At 46.0% G+C, this 21304-nt stretch overlaps 1 long non-coding RNA gene across 7 annotated transcripts; it reads right to left on the minus strand.

The window, feature by feature from the left end:
* Window positions 1-1659: 1659 nt before the first annotated feature.
* On the minus strand, window positions 1660-21302 carry LOC117196264 (uncharacterized). Of its 7 annotated transcripts, none has more exons than XR_007470433.1 (3): window positions 15043-21284; window positions 12502-12589; window positions 1660-2766 (listed from the first exon to the last, which is right to left on the minus strand). It is a non-coding gene; the product is annotated as an uncharacterized LOC117196264 (long non-coding RNA). The 7 variants fall into 7 exon arrangements; XR_007470438.1 differs by lacking the exons at window positions 1660-2766; window positions 12502-12589 and adding an exon at window positions 14057-14380 and having other exon boundaries at window positions 15043-20573; window positions 20912-21285; XR_007470437.1 differs by lacking the exons at window positions 1660-2766; window positions 12502-12589 and adding an exon at window positions 14057-14380 and having other exon boundaries at window positions 15043-17758; window positions 17907-21284.
* Window positions 21303-21304: the final 2 nt, after the last annotated feature.

Here is a 21304-nt window from a genome sequence, read left to right on the forward strand (position 1 = left end):
CCAGCTCCACAGAAAAGCTGCATGAGAATCAGCTACCCTCCCTGAGAGCTTTACTACAAAAGCTGATCTCAAAGCCAAGACCTGCTTGCTGGCAGGCACCTCGGGCAAACGTTCCTTAGGTGGCGGGCACAAAACGGGCTGTTGGTCTATATTCCTGATGGAGCCCGGCTCTGATTCCTCTCAGTTGCTCTGAAGGTCCAGCTGAGGCCATCGAGACAATATTTCAGCCCCAACTAGTATTTCTCACCTAATCATTCATGAGGGCCGCTAGACAGTGGTGTTCTATGTCCAGTTATCAGAGGGCCTTTTATAAACTAGGGCTTTACTCCATTAACTAAGACTATACCCTAACCTGGACATGGGCCCTACTGAAAAGGCAGGATAAATACTCAATTCTTTCCTTTTCTGCCCAATTTTTAAAGTATAATTGGTTCAATAGCTGTTTCAGTTGTAACACATTATTTTGAATTAATTTTTCTGGCGTTTTCCCTTTTGAGCATAACAGACTCACGAATTTTCATAGATTGAAAGTGTTTTTATCAACAGTGTTTATTATCATTTTTTGGCTCAATTGTCGTAACTTTGGCCACTGGGAGCCCCCCTCCAGGTCTCTTGGGCTTTGATCCCGTTAAGCCTCCACGTTTCCTGGCATGATGCCTCCTGCCCACTCTGAATGTTCGCTTCCCCACCACGAAGACATTTCTACGTGTATGGGGAGCGCGGGCTCCATGTATATGGGAAGTGGGGTTTGCGCCCTACACACGGGCTCTCCGTACCCACTTGCTGCTAGAGGTACAGGGCTTCTTGGCCAGTTCAGCGCACAGTACTCAAAAGGACTTTAAAAAGAAATCATGCATTCATACTGATACTTCCCTGTCAATTCTACTATAGTACCTCTACTTAATTTCTTTCACTTTCGTAATTGAATCTTTTATACTGAATTGCATTATTTCTAACACAAACGTTTCATTACTTACTTGCTTTACCCAACAATATAAAGAAAAATGGTTTCTCAGTCACACCATTATTACTGTAAACAATGAAACTACTGAATACAAGCCCGAAATTTCCCTTATTCTTTGTCCTTGGAATGAACGTCCCAAGTATGTAGGTTCCAAGTAATCGTTCTAAATTCACTTAAAATAATCTTTTGTCTCTGCTACGCAAGCACTTCCCCAATGTAGAGTTCAACACAGTTGTTCATATTTATTTTCAATGTGAAGGCTCTTGCATTCTAGCGGCTGCTAGTTCTTAGAAGGTGGCAGCTCCTGGCTCGTGTTCCTAGTACAGGAATTGGAGGCCAGGCTAACAGTTAAATGACTATCGGGGAAATACCATCTCTATGATCGCTTCAATTCTCCAGTGTAGACGGTGAAGTCTGTCTACACTCATGGGTTCTGGCTGAACAAATCAACTCTACCTTTTCCTACTTAATTTCTAGTACTGTTACAACCTACATAGTTTAATTTTTTAATCTTGTACTGACGTGCAAGTTTTATCTTGTGCCCTTTTTGAGCTATCACTTTTCTCTTTAAATAGAAATAATAATATCCAAATTTTCTGCATACCGCATGCAGTCAGTGTTTAATTTTCTTGTACGGAGATTTTGAGGAGACACATGGTCCCAAGATTCCACAGGGTAAGCAAAGGCAACACATGTAAAAACAAGCTCTCTTTATTTTTTAAATTTTTGTCTGAAATCCTCTCTTCACTCAGAAGTCAGAATGCAGGGTTTGCTTTTTTAATATATTTTCTAGCAAATCAAATACCCTCTAAGTAGTTCACCCACCTCAAACCTTATAGTGACTATAGTTATGTCCTTTAAAATACAAATAAAACACAAGAGTTTAGCCAGACCACATGTGCTTAGTTTGCAAGAGCAGCACCACTTTTGACACAATTTTTGCCAAAAGTCAGGGTAAAGGTCCAAGCGAGCCAGCTGGAAGTCTAATGTGTGCAGCAGTGACTTTCGCTGCAATATCTTTGCTACTGGCCAAGAGTGAAACAAGAGCACGGGGTGAAACACGTTCAAACAGGCTCCAGTCACCTGCCCTGGGCCTGCCGAAGTCCCTCCTCTGTATTTTTAAACCAGCACTACAGATATAATAATCTGCATTATTATATAGATGATAATAACAGTCTATAATGGATGGATCCAGTCTTTCAAGTTTTGCTTCATTTAAATCCAACCACATTCCATTTTCTTCTAAAAGTCTTTCTAATTAAGCCTCCCTGGCAGCCGGGAGGCTTGGAGGGCTCCCTCTGTGCCACACAGCCTCCCAGGTGACCCTGCATTTGGAAGCGAGCATCCCAGGAAGCAGGCTCTCCACACAACGTCCACTTTGTGGGTCCACGTGCAGCTTCCGTCACTGAGAAGGGGCGTCAGTTCCGGCAGCAGATGCCCAGGCTTTAAGCAGGTGGAGGCCACTTTCTCACTTGTCCAGTCGCATCGCACGGTCCAGGTGTTGGTCCTGGAAACATAGTCTTAAAACTCATTTCTATTCTGCACGATTCCGTGGTGGACCTCAAAGCATTTAGTAAATCCCTTTTCTGCTTAAACTGGTCCAAGTAGATTCCACTGTTTGCAATCAGCAGCTCTAACCATCCTGAGACAAGGAACGTAACGTCTTAGGCTTCATGTCCACAATTCCTGATGAGACATCAGTGGAGCCGTGGGCATCTGGAAATATCCTTTACGATTAGCCCAGTGTAATGTCATCCACAGGGGATGGGGCTCCTGACTCCGCAGGCCCAGAATGCCTAAGGCTGTGAAAGCACTCAAAAATTAAAATGTACTGGAGACAGAGGTGCAAAACAAAATCCTTTTAAAAAATTTGCAGTAATAAATATACGTCTCACATAGACTGAAAGAGCTCCTGTTGGCAGGATAAGTGACTCTCTGCATTTGACTACAATGAAGAGTCTGGGAGTGAAAGAAATTACAGCAGGAGTCACTGGGACATAGATGGAGGAAGGGAAGGGAAGGAAGGAAGGAAGGAAGGAAGGGAGGGAGGGAGGGAGGGAGGGAGGAAGATATGGCTCAAATGGAAAGAATTCATAGAAGACCAAGTAGGGGACAACAGAAAATCCACACCTAGGGACTTCCCTGGTGGTTCAGTGGTTAAGAATCTGCCTTCCAATGTAGGGGACACGGTTTGATCCCTGGTCGGGGAACTAAGAGCCTGCATGCCTCAGGGCAACTAAGCCCCCGTGCCACAACCCCCAAGCACATGGGTCACAACTACTGAGCACGTGGGCCACAGCAGAGGATCCTGCCTGCTGCAACTAAGACCCAACGCAGCCAAAAATATAAATAAGTAAATATTTAAAAAAAGAGAAAAGCACACCTAAAAGTGTTATAGCAAAACCCAAGAATATCAAATGAAAGAAAATTCTAAAAGCTTCCAGAGAGAAAGAAGTAATCATCTATAAGTGGGGTGACTAAACCACCTGTAAGTAAGCAGAGTATTATGTCTCAGTTTACGCAGGATCATCCTGGTTTACACTGACCGCCCAAGCTTAATTACTGGTAGTGCCCTCTTTACTCTCAAATGTGTCCTGGTTGAACGATAAATTTTATCTCCACCCTAACCTATAAAGGAGTAAGAGACAGACTGGTAGGGAAATGGTACAAGGGGATACTGGTGTAATGGTTTTAAAGTAGTAAAAGTAAAGAACTTTGAATGTCAGATTTTTAAATCCAAATTGTCACTCAGATGTGAGGATATAAGTATTCTCACTCATATAAAGCCTCAAAAATGTTATCACACAGTGGAAACGCTCTTGAAGGAAGGATTCAGACAAGAAAAGAGACAAATTCAGGAGACTGCTATAAGAGGTGTGGAATTAAGGATAATCAAATGCTTAGGTAAAGTCCACTATAGGACCCAAGTGGGAAACAGACTGTCCATAACAGTCTAGAACTAAAATCTCAGCACTATGGGGCTGAGGGAAGAGGGAGACCAAGGGACATGATCGTGGGCAGAAAATCCTGACTTATAAGGGCACAATAAGATATTTCTAAGTTTACTACTACAGGTAAATATGCATAATTATAGGTTTTAAGTAGAGGGTAGCCACAGTAAGAACGAAAATATAATGTTTAACTTTTTAAACTGGCAGAATACTCAAAATGACCAAGGAAAACAGGAAAAGAGAATAAAGGAAGCCAAAGCCAAAAAAAATTCAGTAAAAGCAAAATATGAAATAAGATAAATCCTAGTATATGGTCACCATAATAATTATAAATAGATAAAACTTACAAATATAAAAGATAAAGACTCTCAGATTGACTATTAAAAAAAAATCAATGTCCAATAATATGATGTCTAGAAGAGACATCATTAAAACAGAAAGATACCGAAAAATTGCATATAATGGATGATAAAAATACAAATAAGATGTTAGCAAGTAGAAGTCAATACCACATTAAGAAAATAATTCCCCATGACCAAGTGTGACTTATTCCAGGAAAGCAAAGTTGGTTCAATATTTGAAAATCCATTAATATTATTCACCTATTTACAGATCCAGGAAGACATCATATAATTACAGTATCTCCACATCATATAATTACATCATATAATTACATCATATAATTACAGATGCTGTAAAAGCCTTGGAACAAAATTCAGAACACATTCCTGATCAAAATTACTCAATGGATTTGAAAGATGGTTTCTTTTGTTGTTGCTGTTAATAAATTGATTGATTGGTTGATTGATTTTTGGCTGCATTGGGTTTTCGTTGCTGGGTGCGGGCTTTCTCTAGTTGTGATGAGTGGGGGCTACTCTTCATTGTGGTGCGCGGGCTCTAGGTGCGCAGCTTCAGTAGCTGTGGTGCATGAGCTCAGTAGTTGTGGCTCGCGGGCTCTAGAGCACAGCCTCAGTAGTGGTGGTGCACGGGCTTAGTTGCTCTGCAGCACATGGGATCTTCCCAGACCAGGTATCGAACCTGGGTCCCCTGCATTGGCAGGCGGATTCTTAACCACTGTGCCACCAGGGAAGTCCCCAGATGCTTTCTTAATATGATAATAATAAAGATAACATACATATTCCTTGGTCCTGAAGCCAGCATCTTATTTAATGGAGAAACATTAGAGGCATTTTTACTAAGATCAAGAACAAGGTTAAGGATGCCCAGTATCTCCTCAACTATTCAACACTGTATAGGATACTAGGCAATGCAATTAGAGAAGGGTAATCAAGTACAGGTGTAAGGATTGGTAAAGAAGAAGTAAAAACTCTCTCTTTGGGCTTCCCTGATGGCGCAGTGGTTGAGAGTCCGCCTGCCGATGCAGGGGATATGGGTTTGTGCCCCGGTCTGGGAAGATCCCACATGTCGCAGAGCAGCTGGGCCCGTGAGCCATGGCCACTGAGCCTGCGCATCCGGAGCCTGTGCTCCACAACGGGAGAGGCCACAACAGTGAGAGGCCCGCGTACTGCAAAAAAAAACAAAAACATAAAAACAACTCTATATATGATATGAAAATATACCAGGAAAACCCTAGAAAATCAATGACAAAACTAACTCAATAAAATAATTTAATGTAGTAGCAAGATATAGACCTCACATACAGAAATCAAGAGTTCTTTTACACAAACAATAACCAATTGCAGGACACGGTAGTAGAGAAAACCCTATTTACAAAAGCAACAAAGGAGATGAAATACTTAGGAATAAACAGAAGATGAAATACTTAGGAATAAAAAAACATGAAATATGCAAAAACTATAGGAGGAAAACTTTAAAGTACTCTGGAAAGACACAAAAATAGACTTGAACAAATGGAAAGACACCACCTGTTCTTGGATAGGATGATTCAAACTTAGAAAAATGTCAGTTCTCCCTAGATTAACTTATGAATGCAATAAATAGAAATAAAAATATCCATAGGCTTTCTTTATGGAGTTAGACAAGTTAATATTAAAGTTCATTTCAGGGACTTCCCTGGTGGAGCAGTAGTTAAGAATCCGCCTGCCAATGCAGGGGACACGGGTTCGAGCCCTGGTCCGGGAAGATCCCACATGCAGCGGAGCAACTAAGCCCGTGCGCCACAACTACTGAGCCTGTGCTCTAGAGCACGTGAGCCACGACTACTGAGCCCACAAGCCACAACTACTGAAGCCCGCGCGCCTAGAGCCCATGCTCTGCAACAAGAGAAGCCACCGCAATGAGAAGCCCGCGCACCACAACAAAGAGTAGCCCCCGCTCACTGCAATTAAAGAAAGCCTGCGTGCAGCAACAAAAACCCAATGCAGCCAAAAATAAATTAAAAAAATTTTTTAAAGTTCATTTGGAAAATTAAACATGTAAATATAGCTAGGAAAATACTAAAAAAGAAAAACTATGAGGGTGGCTTATCTCTGCCAGAAACCTTTTAAGTTACAATACTGTGGTGCGGGGGAATGAGCAGACAGAGACCAGTGGCAGAGAAAAGGAAGCCCAGGGATAGATACAAGCACATATGAAAATTTAATATACTCAGGTCACTGGGGCAAAGAATAAGTCAGATTGAAATGGATTCTCAATAGCAAAACAGGACACCAGAGGACTTTGATAAAGTGAGAGAGTGGCATGGACATATATACACTACCAAACGTAAAATAGAGAGCTAGTGGAAAGCATCCGCATAGCACAGGGAGATCAGCTCGGTGCTTTGTGACCACCTGGAGGGGTGGGATAGGGAGGGTGGGAGGGAGACACAAGAGGGAGGAGATACGGGGATATATGTATATGTATAGCTGATTCACTTTGTTATACAGCAGAAACTAACACACCACTGTAAATCAATTATACTCCAATAAAGATGTTAAAAATGAAAAAAAGAAGAAGAAGAAGACCGTCAAAACTCTAAAAAAAAGAGGACGTTGATAAATGTTGCTGGGACACCTGGGTAGCCATTTGCAAATAGACATTGTCACAGTCCTACGTCACACCATACAGGAGGATAAACACCAAATGAAACAAGGACGTAAGTGGAAAAGGAAACCATTCAAACACTGGAAGAAACCATGGGTGAATTCCTCTTTAACATTAGTGGACAGAAAGGCTTTTTAACTATGACTCAAAATTCAGAATACAAAAAAAGGTGATAAATTTGACTTACCAAAATAATTTAAAAATTTTGCATGGAAAAAGCACTATATGCAAAGTCAAAAGGCAGCTGTCAAGCTGGGAGACAACATGTGCAACTCATGTTACAGAGAAAGGCTAATAACTATAATATATAAAAAACTCTTTAAAATTGAAGAACAAAAAACAAAATTGATACAAAACAAAAGTGATACAAAAATAGGAAAAATACACCATCAGACAATTCACCTAAAAGATATTAAAATGGTACTTAAATGTATGAAAAACATGTTCACACTCACTCATAATTAAAGAAATCAAAATAAAACAACATTGAAATATTTTTTACCTGTCAAATTGGTCAAAATAGAAATGCCCAATGATGCATCGTGTTGTCCAGGCTGTGGGCAAACACACTCGTACATGTGACTGGTGGGAATGCAAATCTGTGTAACCTACCTTGCGGGGGAATTCAGTGACGCCCAGGAAACCTACACACACGGACTCTGGCCCAGCAATCCTCTGCTTTACCCTGAAGATTCATTCTGTGACAGGCAGGCTCTGCAACGGCTCCCCGGCATCCCACCGCCTGGAATTCAGGCCCCCGTGCACTCCCCTTCTTCGAGTGTTACCTGGACCTACTGACTCACCTCTAATGAACAGAATGTGGCAAAGAGATGGAATGCCACGTCTGACATTAGGCTGCAAAAAGCCTGTAACTTGGGTCTTGTTCTGTCTTGCTCGCTTGCGCGGATGGAAGCCAGCTTCCCGTGGATGACCTGGGAACGGAGAGCAGCCTGCAGCCAGCAAGGCTCTCAGCCCAGCGCCACCACGTGACTGCATCCTACCAACAGCCGCGTGAGTGAGCCTGCACCTGGGTCCTCTCAGCTGAGACCGCCGCCCTGCTGGAACCTCGACGGCGCTCTGGGACAGACCCGAGACAGATGACCCAGAGAAGCTGTGCGTAGATCCCTGACCCCCGGATTCCGTGAGGTGATGAACGTTCGTTGTTTTAAGATATTATATTTGGAGGGAACTTGTTAGGCAGCAGTAGATAGCTCATAACTCCACATACACATATGTATATATGTATGTGTATCTATATATGTATGCATTGTTATTCATTGTAACATTATTTGTTATGGAAAAAAAATGTAGAAAGAACCTAAGTAGCCATTAAGAAAACTGCAGAACACAATGTAGCATTATGCAGCTGTAAAAAAAAAAAAATGACCTCTAAGAACTGATATGGATATTCCAGAATATAGTGCTAAGTGACAAAAGTGAAATACAGAAGGGTACCTTAGTATACCAGCCTCGTGTAAGAGAGGAGGGTGACGCAGGAAGATACGCATGTATCTGCTCTTTGTGCAAAAGAAATGCAGAAGCACAAACCAGAAATTAATGAGATTAGTCACCAGCCAGGGAGGTGTGGGAATGGGGTGGAGACAGTGAAGGGAAGGGAATGAGGAGAAGGAGGTGAGGGGAGAGAGACACCTCTGTGTATCCTTTGGTTCTAGAACAACTCACTCAAATAAGTACTTAAAGTCAGCCAGGATGTGGGGTAGCCCGGGTGTAGTGCACTGGTTCCAGATGAACCTGGCTGTGGGGAGACTGGATGACACAGGCAGTGAAGCGAGTGGGGAAGAAAATCACTAACCCGTTACGTTTGGAAAACGGTACATCGACTACACGGTGACGCTCAGGACAAAACGATCCACATTCAAATATCTCACTCTCGTTCGGAAATGTGTTTCCCAAGGAGTGAGGGTAAGAAATTGTGAACTGAATTACGTTTAATCCAGGATTGAGCAAATATGTAAATACACCACGGATGATAAAAGCCAGGTTTCTCACTGTCAGAAAAAGACAGTTATGAGCCAGGCAAAGGGGAGGACAGGATGAATGGGAGGTGTAAGAATCTTTGATCCAGTTCTGTCTGCTTGGGTGGCTGAGAGTCACGGACACCCAGGGGCGGCACGACCGAGAGGTCAGATACCCGTTTCTAAGTATGAGTTTCCAATAAAAGCAACAGTACTCCTTGGAAAATGGTCAACTCCAGCGTGGGGTTAGGAAAACACACGATGAGCTTGGAACATTTGTATGGTGCCAGAAATTAAGGAAGTGCTGAAAAAACCATGAGGCATATGTTGAAAGAACACAGGAGCCTGCTTGAAGAGCCCCAGTGGCCAAATCTGGGACAGTTTTGGCAATAAAATAATGATAGTAATTACTAACCCAGAGAATAAAATCAATACCCGTAAGTCCATAGTCATATCAGTGAAGAACGAATGAAGGAATGGATGAATGAATGCATACACACATACATACATACATGCATACAGCAGAGAAGGGACAGTTCTTCCTCATAGTAGAATTACAAAGGTAAATGTAAATGATGGAAATAGAAAATTTCCCTTAGGCTGACACCACAGTAATAATGGGCCTAGGCCAGAACCATCTACCGGTGCTAAACGTGGTGGGTGTGGGCATGATGAGGAATCATAGCTGCAGTCTCAGTGTATCTCCTACGAGGTGTGTACCAATTACAGATGGGAAAACAGTGACTCTACGGCGAGGACACGTGGCTGACGCCACTGGAATAAAGTTAACAGAACAGTCGCCCCTCATTATCCGAGGCTGATTGGTTCCAGGACCCCCCTCGGACACCAAAATCCGCAGGTGCTCAAGTCCCTTGTATACAATGGTGCAGTATTTGCATATAACCCATGCACATCCTCCTATACTTTAAATCGTCTCTGGATAACTTACAATGCCTATTAAAATGCCAATGCCGTGTAGTTGTAAGTACGATGTAAATACTATGTAAATATTTGCTGACACCTGAAACTTAAGGTTTGCTTCCTGGAACTTTCTGGAAAAATTTATTTTTAATGTTTTCATTCAACCTCAGTTGGTTGAATCCACCAGATTGGGAACCCATGGATACGGAGGACCGACTGTGTCTGTAATAAGACATATCAACACACGTCTTTCCGGACAGGATGCACTGAGAATTCTGCGGTATTCTTGCCCCAGAATGCGTAAGCTCAGTGTAATTGTGAGGCAATATCAGATTAGCCCAAAGCAAAGGACATTCTACAGAATCACTCGCCAGGAATCTCCCAAAGTGGTCAGGTTGTGAAAGAGGAAGGAAGCCTGCAGACCCGCTAGGGGCTGCGGAGTCGTGGCGCTGAACCCATTGGGACTGGGTCCCGGACGCAAAGAAGCACGTTAGGGGGACAGTTGGAGAAACACGAATAGAGTCCACAGCTTAGTTAATGGTGTTGCATCCACGTTAATTTCCTGGTTTTATCCCTGCGGTCTGGTGATGTAAGATGTCAACATTAGGGAGAATTAGGTGAAGGGTATGAGCAAACCCTACTATAAAAATTATGACATTATAATAACAAGTGTATAGGAAGCACTTAAGACGCTCTGGGTACTTTACATCCCACTATGTTCCCTCTTCCACAGATAGAGACTGGACACAAAGAGGTTAGATAGCTTGTCTGAGATCAGTCACACAGCACGGGGCTCAGGGTTTGAACCCAGGTCTTTAAGACCAGAACCCACCACCCAACCACTAAGCAACATGGTCAACCTCAGTCCCCAGTAATCGTGGAACCTAAGACAAGTTCTGACGTGTTAATTGCCGGTAGTCGCAGCAGCAAAGACGTCTGTCTTACTTTACCTGATCTCAGCTCAAGTTCCATAAGAAGAGTACGGGCATCTGCCGTCCAGCTGGAGTTTTCCTAACTGGAACTCAGATAACACACAACAGTCAGAGAAAATAATTTTCATCCTGTGGAAGCAACACAACCAGTACGAGAAGAAGTCCTTCCAGAAAGCCTGGAGCACAGAGCTACCCTCCCAGGTGCAGGCCTAACCCTCTGCGCTTTCCCCTGTTTACACTGGCACTTGTGGGCTGGTCCCCAGGCAGAGGTGCAAGATCAGGGCCAAAAGAGATAAAGGGGATGGAGCTTCCCTGGTGGCGCAGTGGTTGAGAGTCCGCCTGCCGATGCAGGGGATGCGGGTTCGTGTCCCGGTCCGGGAGGATCCCACATGCCGCGGAGCGGCTGGGCCCGTGAGCCACGGCCACTGAGCCTGCGCATCCGGAGCCTGTGCTCCGCGACGGGGGAGGCCACGGCAGTGAGAGGCCCGCGTACCGCAAAAAGAAAAAAAAAAAAGAAATAAAGAAATGAAGGGGATGGAGTCTCCTAAATATGAGTTAGAAAGAAAGAGAAGGGCGGGGGGGGAGGGGGAGGGGGAGGGGGAGGGGGAGGGGGAGGGGGAGGGGGAGGGGGAGGGGGAGGGGGAGGGGGAGGGGGAGGGAGGAATTTGTGTGTCGTCAGTTTTAGCAGCCAATGAAATATTTGGGGTTTTCAATAAAATACACAAATCATTAAGATCTCCTATGCCCTCCACCTGTCTGCAGGGAGGACACTGCTCTTCCTGTGTTAAGTTGTGATGCCCCAGGGACACAGTCACTGGGTTGGGCTGGAAGAGACTCTGCCCCCGGCTTTGGGAGCAAGGAGCACCTGAGGGAGAAGGTGGAAAGCGCAGACACCTGCTTCTCCTCCCGGATGCAGGTGGTTCCCAAAGCGGCTTTGCCCTCCTCGGCTCTCTCCAGGCTTGAGACTCTTTTGTGGCCAAATTACGCCCCCTTGTGGCCTCACAGATTCAAACCCTGAGGTCATGGAGTCGTGATTGTGTTCAGCTAATGTTTGTTGTAAGGAATACAACAACACTTTTAAAAACACATACATCCTCCTTATTAGAATCTCCCTTTCACCTCCTAACATACACATGAAAACCTAGGACAAAAAGCTCACACGTTTCTGAGATTTAGCGTCTGGGCCAGTTCAGGCAGGGCCAAGACTGTCTGAAAACAAAGCGCTTTAGATTGTACAACTTTTATTTTTTTGTTTGTTTGTAACCAACCCTTCTGCAAGAGTGATTAACAATGAAATTGATGCAAAAACAAATCTACCCCTTAACCACCTTCTGCTTCCATAAATATCTCTGGACAGGAAACGCAAATGGTGAGTGAAGAAGACCCTGCATGTCAGGAAGGATGTCTGGGAACCGTCCTCGTGACCTCTCTCCCACTCAGGCCGAGCAAAATGAGCCAGTCTCGTCACCAACGGCCTGTTGATGTGGGCGACGTTTGCTCAGCTCTTAACCAGCTGTAAGACTGCAAGAATGTTACTGAATGAGGATGCTTGCCTTATTTATTTAAAAAGGAGGAAAGATGAGATAATTTCTAGTGAACTGTTGGAGTTATAACTTTTTGTTTGTTCATTCATGCAAAAAATATTTAGGGAACATTTACTATGTTCCATGACTCTCCCAGACTCTGGGAATACATAAAGAAGGAAACAAACAGAATGACATCGATGCGGAACCTGAGTTCAACAAGCTTACCCTGAGGGGAGCTGTTCCCCCTCTTCACTGGGAAGAGTGTACAGTGTCATGGGCAGGGATACCACAATCACAAGTCCAGACTCTGATCCTAGGAAAACCATGCAAAGAGCTGAGGAAATCACCTTGTACCTGCTCAAACACCTTATAGCTTATGGAAAAATGACCCTCTACTTACTGCAATACACCAACCGCCGGGTAAAGCTGGAGAGCCCCCGTGGACATTTAATCCAGGTATACAGGTGTGCTCCCATGGCAAAGGTTCTAGAAGGATTATTGAAAGGCTAGTTAGAAAACTAGTGCACACATCTCTGGGTTACCCTGGCTTTTATAATAATTGTCACAAATCATCCCATTTACATCAACAGAAACTCATATGAGCACCTAGAATGGACAGTTTGCCGTTTAATTTTTAGGCACTTTTATCAGCATCAGTTATATTTCCTGCACTTGCAAGAGCTTTTTATACAACATATGAAAAGTCCCTGCCTAAATTCCTGTAAAATACATTCACTGTTCCGATGATAGGAAAACAAAGACAGACTTGGCAATCGTGACAGACGTCTAATACATTTTCTGAAGTTGAAATATGCATTAGTTTGGCGTAAAGATAGCTTGCGATTCAGTCAGCCCACGTAATGGAGTACCAAGAAAGAGAGTGCTGGGTGCTAAGTGAGACCCCAGCTCATGCATCTTGGATGTTAATATTCTTTGTAGCAGCGCAAAACAGATGTTTCCTTTTAATCTTTGCTTATCTTAACACAAATTTGCAACTCATTTTCTTAACCAGGGAATAGAATTTCCAAAAGACGCAATCAACGAAAAGTGCATGAAATAATGTTATTTCTAAGCAGAGACATGAAGTAAAAAAACAGCAACAGAAAACCTGCACAAGGTCACAGCACCTAAGAGGCCAGGCTGGAATATAATTACAGGTTTATCCAAATAAATGATGTTAATACCCATCATCACTGAGCAAGCGTTCAGTGTGTAGCAGGCGCAGTCCAAGATCACTACTTCACAACATCCCTATCATGTCGGTACTATTATGATTCCCAATTTACAGAGAAGAAAAAGGAGACAGAGACAAATATGAAGTGAACGGGTCATATAAGTGACAGGATTCAGAGACCCAACATTGGTATAAGCGGTGCCCAAGCTGTCTGTAAACTGACTTCCTTTTCAGCCAAACCAGCTTCAAGGACTCAGGGGTATGGGTCTAACTCAGCGCTCTCCGTTCCCACATGAGTCCCCTTGTGGCCAATAACCTTTTCTGGCCACGGCAGCTGTAGCTGCATCTCCCCGCCCCACTCACACTGGCCGGCTGGCCATGGCTGCTGCTGACGGTGGCTTAGCTCCTGACACTGACCTTGCAGGTGGCCCCACGGTGGTGCTCACTTCTCCTTGGTTCCCAGGCTGACCGCCCCTCTCACACGTAACCTCGGTGAAGCCACTTGAGTGTTGGCTGAGTCCTCTTGGGGAATGGCCGCCTCACACCAGGTCACGCCTGTCCCCAGGGGCAGTCCTGTCCAGTGACAGATGGACGCAGAAGTGGAGGCCTGGACCTTTGCCCTCATGATGGGTTGCCTCGCGGGATGGGCTCGAAGCCTCTGCCTAGACTCTATGCCATCGTCTGGGTGCACACCTGCTCCTGTCACGCCCCTGCCGGGGCTGGTCCTGCGTCCTGCACACAGACACCTGCCGCACTGTCTCCGTGGGAACCCAGTCGGGGCAGGTGGTAAGGACCTGACCTGTCTGTAAGGGAGCCGCACGCAGGTGTGAAAGCCGAGGGGCTGTCACCTGCGTTTCACGGGTCAGCGGGATGGGAGCCGCATCAGAGTAGGAGAAGGGATGCCCGCCGAGGGGGGCCGAGGCTTAGGCTCTGCAGAGAGAGTTGAGATGGAGAAAGAAGAACGGAATCGATACAGATTTGGAAAGTAAGGTCTCTGGAATTGGGCAGCAAATCCTTGTTTTTATACAAGTATCCCTCCAAATCCGCCTCCTGAATAAGGCTGCCTCGGGATCTCCCTGTTTCCCTAGTGGAGGCCAGCGCTTGCACACTTCGCTGTGCATATTCATCACCCGAGGGGCCTGGTAGCGGGAAGCCCTCACTCCAGGGTCTGAGGCTCTACGCTTCCAAAACAGCCCCAGGTGCTGCCTTCAGGGGCCACGAATGTCCAAAGTTAAAATTCACCCTGTGCTGTCTTGCTTGTGTTCATTTATGACTAAATATCATTTCAAAAATTAATTTGTAACTTCTTCAAGGGTGAGATAGTATCTTTTTCTTCTCTGAACAAAATAACAAGTACACAACAAATGCACGTTAATCTACTAATTCCTTAAAAGGCAGATTGGGTTATTTTTAATTGGATTGTCATTTAGTTGCACTGATACACACTCTTTTTCTATAGATTGCATCCTGGTCGCAGTTACCATGGGAACATATTTTAACCATTCGTGTAATACTGCAGTCATGTTTCCATCATCCAGTAGGGATATAGCAAATGGAGCGGGAGAAATAAATGATCAAAATGCTGGATTTACCTTTGCTTTTAAGCAAGCAACATCCAAAACTCGTTTACAGCTGGTTCACTCATTCAAAGTCGTGAGAGGGTCCCTTGCTTTGAGGAACTAGTAAAGGAGTTTCCTGAAGACCTCAAATGGACATTAATAGGGTGACTGGAAGCTCCATTTGCAGCAGAGCTGTGACCTCAGCAGGGATTTTATGGCTGACAACAGCACCTGTTGACAGAAAGACAGAGAAAGAGCAGAGTTCTGTTCTTACCTACCAGGCTCTCTGCTCTCTCTCAGGAAACAGGATTTGGGGGTGGCATTTTCTCTCGTCAAGGGGTTTGAGTTGCAAAAACTTTTCCCCTGGGGAATTCCCTGGAGGTCCGGTGGTTAAGACTTTGCCTTTCAATACAGGAGGTGCGGGTTCAATCTCTGGTCGGGGAGCTAAGATCCCACATGCCTTGGGTCCAAAAAAGCCAAAACATTAAAAAAAAAAGGAAGAAGTAATATTGTAACAAATTCAATAAAGACTTTAAAAATGGTTTACATCAAAAAATCTTAAGAAAAACAAAAAAAACCTTCTCCCCTGGAAAGATATAATGCCCAACAGATAATCATAAAAAGAATCACCTTTGTGTCTTTCCTTGGAATAACACATTTGAGCAAAATTAAGAAGCAGGATATTTTCCAAAAGAGCAGATCTTTGGGGGACACACCCCTTCACTCAGCACTCAGTGGTTCACGCGGCTCAGTGTGTGAGAAGGGAGCCTGAGGGTCAAAGCACACTGCACACCACTTAGCTCACACATGGCAAAGGTTCGGACCTTCTCCTCCTCAGTAGTGGAGTGAGGCCCTGTGAGCACCCACGGCGGAAGAAATGCCTGGCTTATCTGGGCCGTTTGAACGCTCAGCTGTATCTTTCTAGACCTCACCAGCCCGCTGAAGGGACAGCTACACACAGAACGTGCTCAACACATAATTGTTCATTTACTGACACCTAGATTTACTTTCACCCCTACAATGAACTTTAGACGTCGTATTGAGGCAAATTATATCTCAGATTCTTTAAACACGCTCTCGTTACTGTTACTCATGTATTCATTCTATAAACATCGTCTGAGCTTCCATCATGGGGTGGGGGCTGGACACGAGGCAGTCTAGTGGGATGACCGACCTCGGCCAGGCAAAGCTGGGGAGAGACTGGTGACCCTGCTTAGGGATGGACAGACCATGAGGAGGGCTCTGGGCTCGGACCCCTGGCCACGTCGTAAAAGGTCCGGGAGGGCTCCCCCAAGTAGGAGACCCAGAGGTCAAGTGGGCATTGGCCAAGAAAGGAAGTTTGGAGGAGTTGGGGGTGGGCCTTGGGGGACACGGGAGGCAAGATTTCAAGCAACGAGAACAGGCCTGTGGCTGCCGCAGACGCTGAGCACGGAGGCCTGGCTAAACAGGTGGGTCTCCACGTGTGTTTACACGGTGTGCATGCAGGCATGCACGTACGTGTGCCCCTGTGGAAAGAAAGTTGTGGTGATGTGTGAGGCTGGAGAGAAGAGCCGGGGCTGGGTTAGGACCAGTTCTGTGCGTTTCTCTAATCTACCCTGCCCTTTGTTATCACGATAGTGCCCTTTTCTCTGGGGCTGGAGTGGAGTCCTTGGAGGTTTTTCAGCAGAGGAGTGAGATGAATAGATTTACAATGACCTCCACGCCACGTGTGGAGAACGGCCGGCTGCGGGGCCAGACGAGGGACTGGCTGGAGCTGACGTCGGCCACTTTCTGTGCCGTGTGTGTCCTGGGACAGTGGCGTTGCCAAACCACATGCTGTTTGCCCGCCCGTCTGCCTTCCCCTGGGTGCGGGAGCGGTCTGGCGATCATCTCAGGTCCCTGCTGACCCGGGAGCGTGGCGACGGCGCCCGCTTCCTGTTCCAGCGGGACACTCTGAGTGTCGCCCTTATGGCAGGGCTTGTCAGGGCGCTCGCTTTGTTTCCAGGGGTGTGGTCGGGAGGCAGAAAGGAATGAAGGTCTCTCCATCCCCACCCCTGCACAATGACAGCTGGTCCCCACCCTCTGCCTGGGGCAGCCTCACGGCCTTAACGGGCAACCGACTTGGTTCACTCACAAAGCATTCTGGGGCCTCAGTCCTCAAGGAAGAAGAGCTATCGTGTTACATTTTGTGCCCAGCTTTGCTATCATGTCCAGAGAAGGGATTAAGGCAAGCTTATGAGACAGAGACAAGGGCCCATGATGAACTGTCACCAGCTCTATCCCAACTCATGGCTGCTGCACTCTTTCTAAGGCCTTTCTAGCCGCTCAGGGGCTCAGATTCAAGCGTAATTTCCTAACTGAATTGTCACTGGAGAGTGTCTGATACATGTTTCTACAGAGTACTGTATGAAACTTAAGAAATGGGAATAGGAAACTTGAGATGTTTTGTATTGTCTTTGTTTCAAAATGCTTAAAATGTTTCCATGGGGAAGGGTTCCCGCAGAGGCTCACCAGGTGTTACCTCTCCTAAGGCCCCCTGGGAACCCAGCCTCTTTCACCACAGTCAGCTGGTGAAGGGGTGCTGGTTTGTGCGTGGGGCCCCTTGGGGGCAGAGGTCTTGACGTGGGATGGAGTGGCCTCTGGGGGGTGGGCTGGCCCTGGGCTTGCCTCCGGAAAGGACCACACGTCTCCCAGGGGGGACCTCAGCTTCCCTGACCGAGGGCTCTGCTGGAACTTGTTGTTGCTTCCTTCACTCGGGCTCCCCTGCGGGCTGGTGAAGGGACAGAGGGAGGGTGGGTGGAGGGAGGAGGGAGGAGGGACCATCGCAGGTGCGGAGACCCCCTCTGGCGGGCCTGGAAGGAAGCGAGGACTCTCATCTCGGGGGCCCAGGAAAGATGTTCTCAAGCTTTGCGTCTCACCACTTGGGACCGCATCCTGCTTGTCCGGCTGCCTCATGTTTGGATAGGCCATTGCCTCTGGAAAGCCCTGTGGCTGAGAAGCAGGAAGAGGAAGAAGTAGGAAGCTCCCGGCCTTTGTTCTAGGATTCTGGGCACGAAGTACAAGCTAACTTCGGGCCTCCTTAGACTGTTCACTAGGATGTGTCAGACAAAAAAAAAAATGCAGGGTGCAAATAGGAAGAATCTATTTGGGGTCCTAAGAATTGCAGTCTGGGAGACAGATTCAGGGCAACCCCAAAGGAGTGTTCCAAGGAAGAGAAAGGATCAGGGGCTTCTGAAGACACAAAGCCAGGAAAAAAGAAAACAAGCCAGGAGGCTGTTAAAGGTTGCCTGGCAAGAACCGTGATTGACAGTCGCAAGTGAGAGAAGATTTGTCCTTAAGGCATCGTCAGTTGTTCTAGGGCAGGGGTCCAATAAGTAGATAGACTGTCTCAAGTTATTTTAGGGTAAGGGTCCGATAAGTATCTTGCGTTTCTGGCAGGTGCTCTGGACAACTTCATCAGGTCAAAAGGTCAGAGTCCATCCAGGCTGAGGCATGCACGTCACGTTCCTCCGTGGCTTCCTGGTTCCAGGTCACAGAGCTCTCTGAGCAATAATGACTCCGTTTAGATTTTCCTTTCACAGATGGGAAGGGAGACAGGGACCCAGAGCAGACATTAGACACGATGAAACAACAGTAATGGTTAGAATCACAAAACCCAGCATTTGTTCAGCACTTGGCATGTGGTAGGCCCCGTCCTTAAACCTATAGTCAATCCTTGTCATCTGCAGGTTACGTTTGATAAAGTCGCTGCAAACACTGGTTTATGAAGACTGAGGCCCCACTCCTGCAGACACGGGTCAGGGTCCTGCGAGCCTCTGACTGCGCGTTCCTCAACTGATCAACCCATAACCTTGTCTGAAGTGATTCTGTTTAAAAACTTCGTATTCAGTATGTATTATTCATTAATGTGGAACTCACAGACATCAGCATACAACAGCCTGAATGAAGCTTCTCTAACACATACTTTTTTTCCATAAGCCTTCTTGTGCTTAGGACCCTAGACAGCACTTCAGCATTAGGCTTGGGGGCTATTTTAAACAGTGAGATCACCAAGAAAAGGCACAAGTATGTGAAAAAATGTAGCAGTAAGCAGACCGCAAAAACGGCGCCTGTTTGCAGTATGAGTTGAAACAGGAAGGCACATCACGGCCTTGTTCCACCCCAGCCGTGATGGTGAGTGTTGGGTGTCTGACTTTTCACTGTTCTGCACATGTCCTGAGTGACTGCGAAAGTGCTTGCAAGTATTGATCTCGGGGTTACAAATAAATTTTGGCATGTAGGTGAATTTGTAATATAGAACCCCTGAATGATGAGGGTCGATTGATGTATTATTTAATCCTCATAACAACCCTGCAAGGTAGGCACTATTATCACCTTGATTTTCGCATATCAGAAAGTGAAACAGGAGTTTAGGTTGACTTGCCCCAAACGTCACAGCTACAAAACGGGGGAGCCAGGATTCTAACCCAGGCAGTCTGACTATGGAGCCTAGACTCTTATTCAATTATCTCCATTGGCTTATGACGTCAGTACATTTTATGTGGTATTTTTTAGGAAACGAAGCTTGGCTCATAGGGCATGAGAAGTGAAAAGGCCCAAATCACATTCTTAAATCTTCAATATTCTTTTCTAAGTAAAATTTCTTACACCCAGGTACAGGTTGAAAATTATGAAATTGCCCTTTTTAGGTTAAACACAATTGGACACTGGCAAATTCCATGGCTCAACCTCACATATCCTTGGAAAGCTTTCTCCCCATTAGTAGAGGTATCAGTTTATTTCGTCTTCTTGCATACGCAAAACTAAAGATACTATACTTCAAATGGAAAAAATTTAGGGAATGTATAGATGTACTCTTATTACAGAAGCACACAGGTTTATTATTTCATAGCATTTTTTCCGCTCTATTTTCTGATCTTTTTAAGTTAAGGACAAAAGAATAGGATCTCACACTTCAGTATAAACAGGCCAAATATAAGTATTTTCCACCTAAAAGATGCTGAACATTGGACTGTTTTATCAGAGCAAGTGTATCATCTGTGTTTCTAGGGGTCTTACCATGTGCTTTCTATCTCATTGAGATTAGATAAAATTCTACTGAAGGCAGTAAGGATGGGCAATAAAAGCCTTTGGGGCTCCACCTTTTAATTGTTACATTTTAGGTAAGGAACGGAGTAGGTGATGTAATAAAACAAAACAGTAGGCATTTCATCACGATCACACCAAACTGGAAAGCAGGAGTGTATTTATGGAAAACTCCTGGATTCTCTGGAATTCACACTGTACAGGAAGCCCTAGTTTCTCATCTCTCCTTAGCAAGGTAGAGAATAAGAGAGAAAATAAGTCACTACCGGCAGACTGAGAAGACGGCAGACTAGTGTCTCCGATAAACCATCTTATCGGGGTTTGGACGCCAGCTTCTTTTATAGAACAGAAAGGGGTTAGAGACGAGGAAGCAAAGTAAAAAGGCCATACGTTTTGCAAATATTCCCTGGAACTGCCAGCCTGAGTGAGGGGATGTGTTAATGTCTTTTTTTTTTTTTTTTCGGCAGCCATCTACAGGTGGGCGGGGTGAGACTGTCTCCCTGGGAAACGAAGAGAGGCTCTTTAGTTTAACATTCAGGCAGAGGGGCAGGGTTCCCTGGGGCAGGCCATAATATATGTATATGATTACACCAACAAAAGCGACGAAAAACAAAGGCTGAAATCAAAGAAACAGACGGAACAGGGAGTCGGATTTAGCTCTTCCCTGTTACACCACCAGCGCCCAAAGCCTGCCCCTTGTTCCCGGACTCCCTTCGAGCGGAGATACTCGGCGAACGGCAGTTTAGAACGGAATCCCTGCCAGTATTGGCACAAGGGCCCCAGCCTTCTTCTGTCGGGCCTGGAAGCGGGTCTAGGGCACGGGGCCTCAGTACTGGACCTGAGTCTGCAGACCTAGACTTCTAGTCCCGGCACTGGAGCCCGGGTCCGCAGGCCTGGACGTGGGCCCAAGGCACGCGGCTTCGAGGACACTCGTGAGGATCCGCGTTCGTGGGTCTGTTCATCCAACAAGCAACGGCTGTGCGCACCTCTGGGTCCCGACTCCCGGAGGTCGGAGGCAGCGACTGCTGAACCCGAGCGCGGGAGACCGCGGCTCTCCGCGTCCTTCCCTGACAGCTTCCGCCCCGCGGGCCGGCGAGCAGCTAGCACAATGTGGACGCCATTCCCCACACACCCCCGCCCGCGGCCACAGGGCCCACACAGGCCAGCGGCGGGACCCGACGCGCATGCGCACGCTGCTACGGGGGCCGCAAGGGCCGCGCCGACGTGCCGG

Source organism: Orcinus orca, chromosome 12 (genome assembly GCF_937001465.1).
Source record: "Orcinus orca chromosome 12, mOrcOrc1.1, whole genome shotgun sequence".
NCBI classification, from domain to species: Eukaryota; Metazoa; Chordata; class Mammalia; order Artiodactyla; family Delphinidae; genus Orcinus; species Orcinus orca.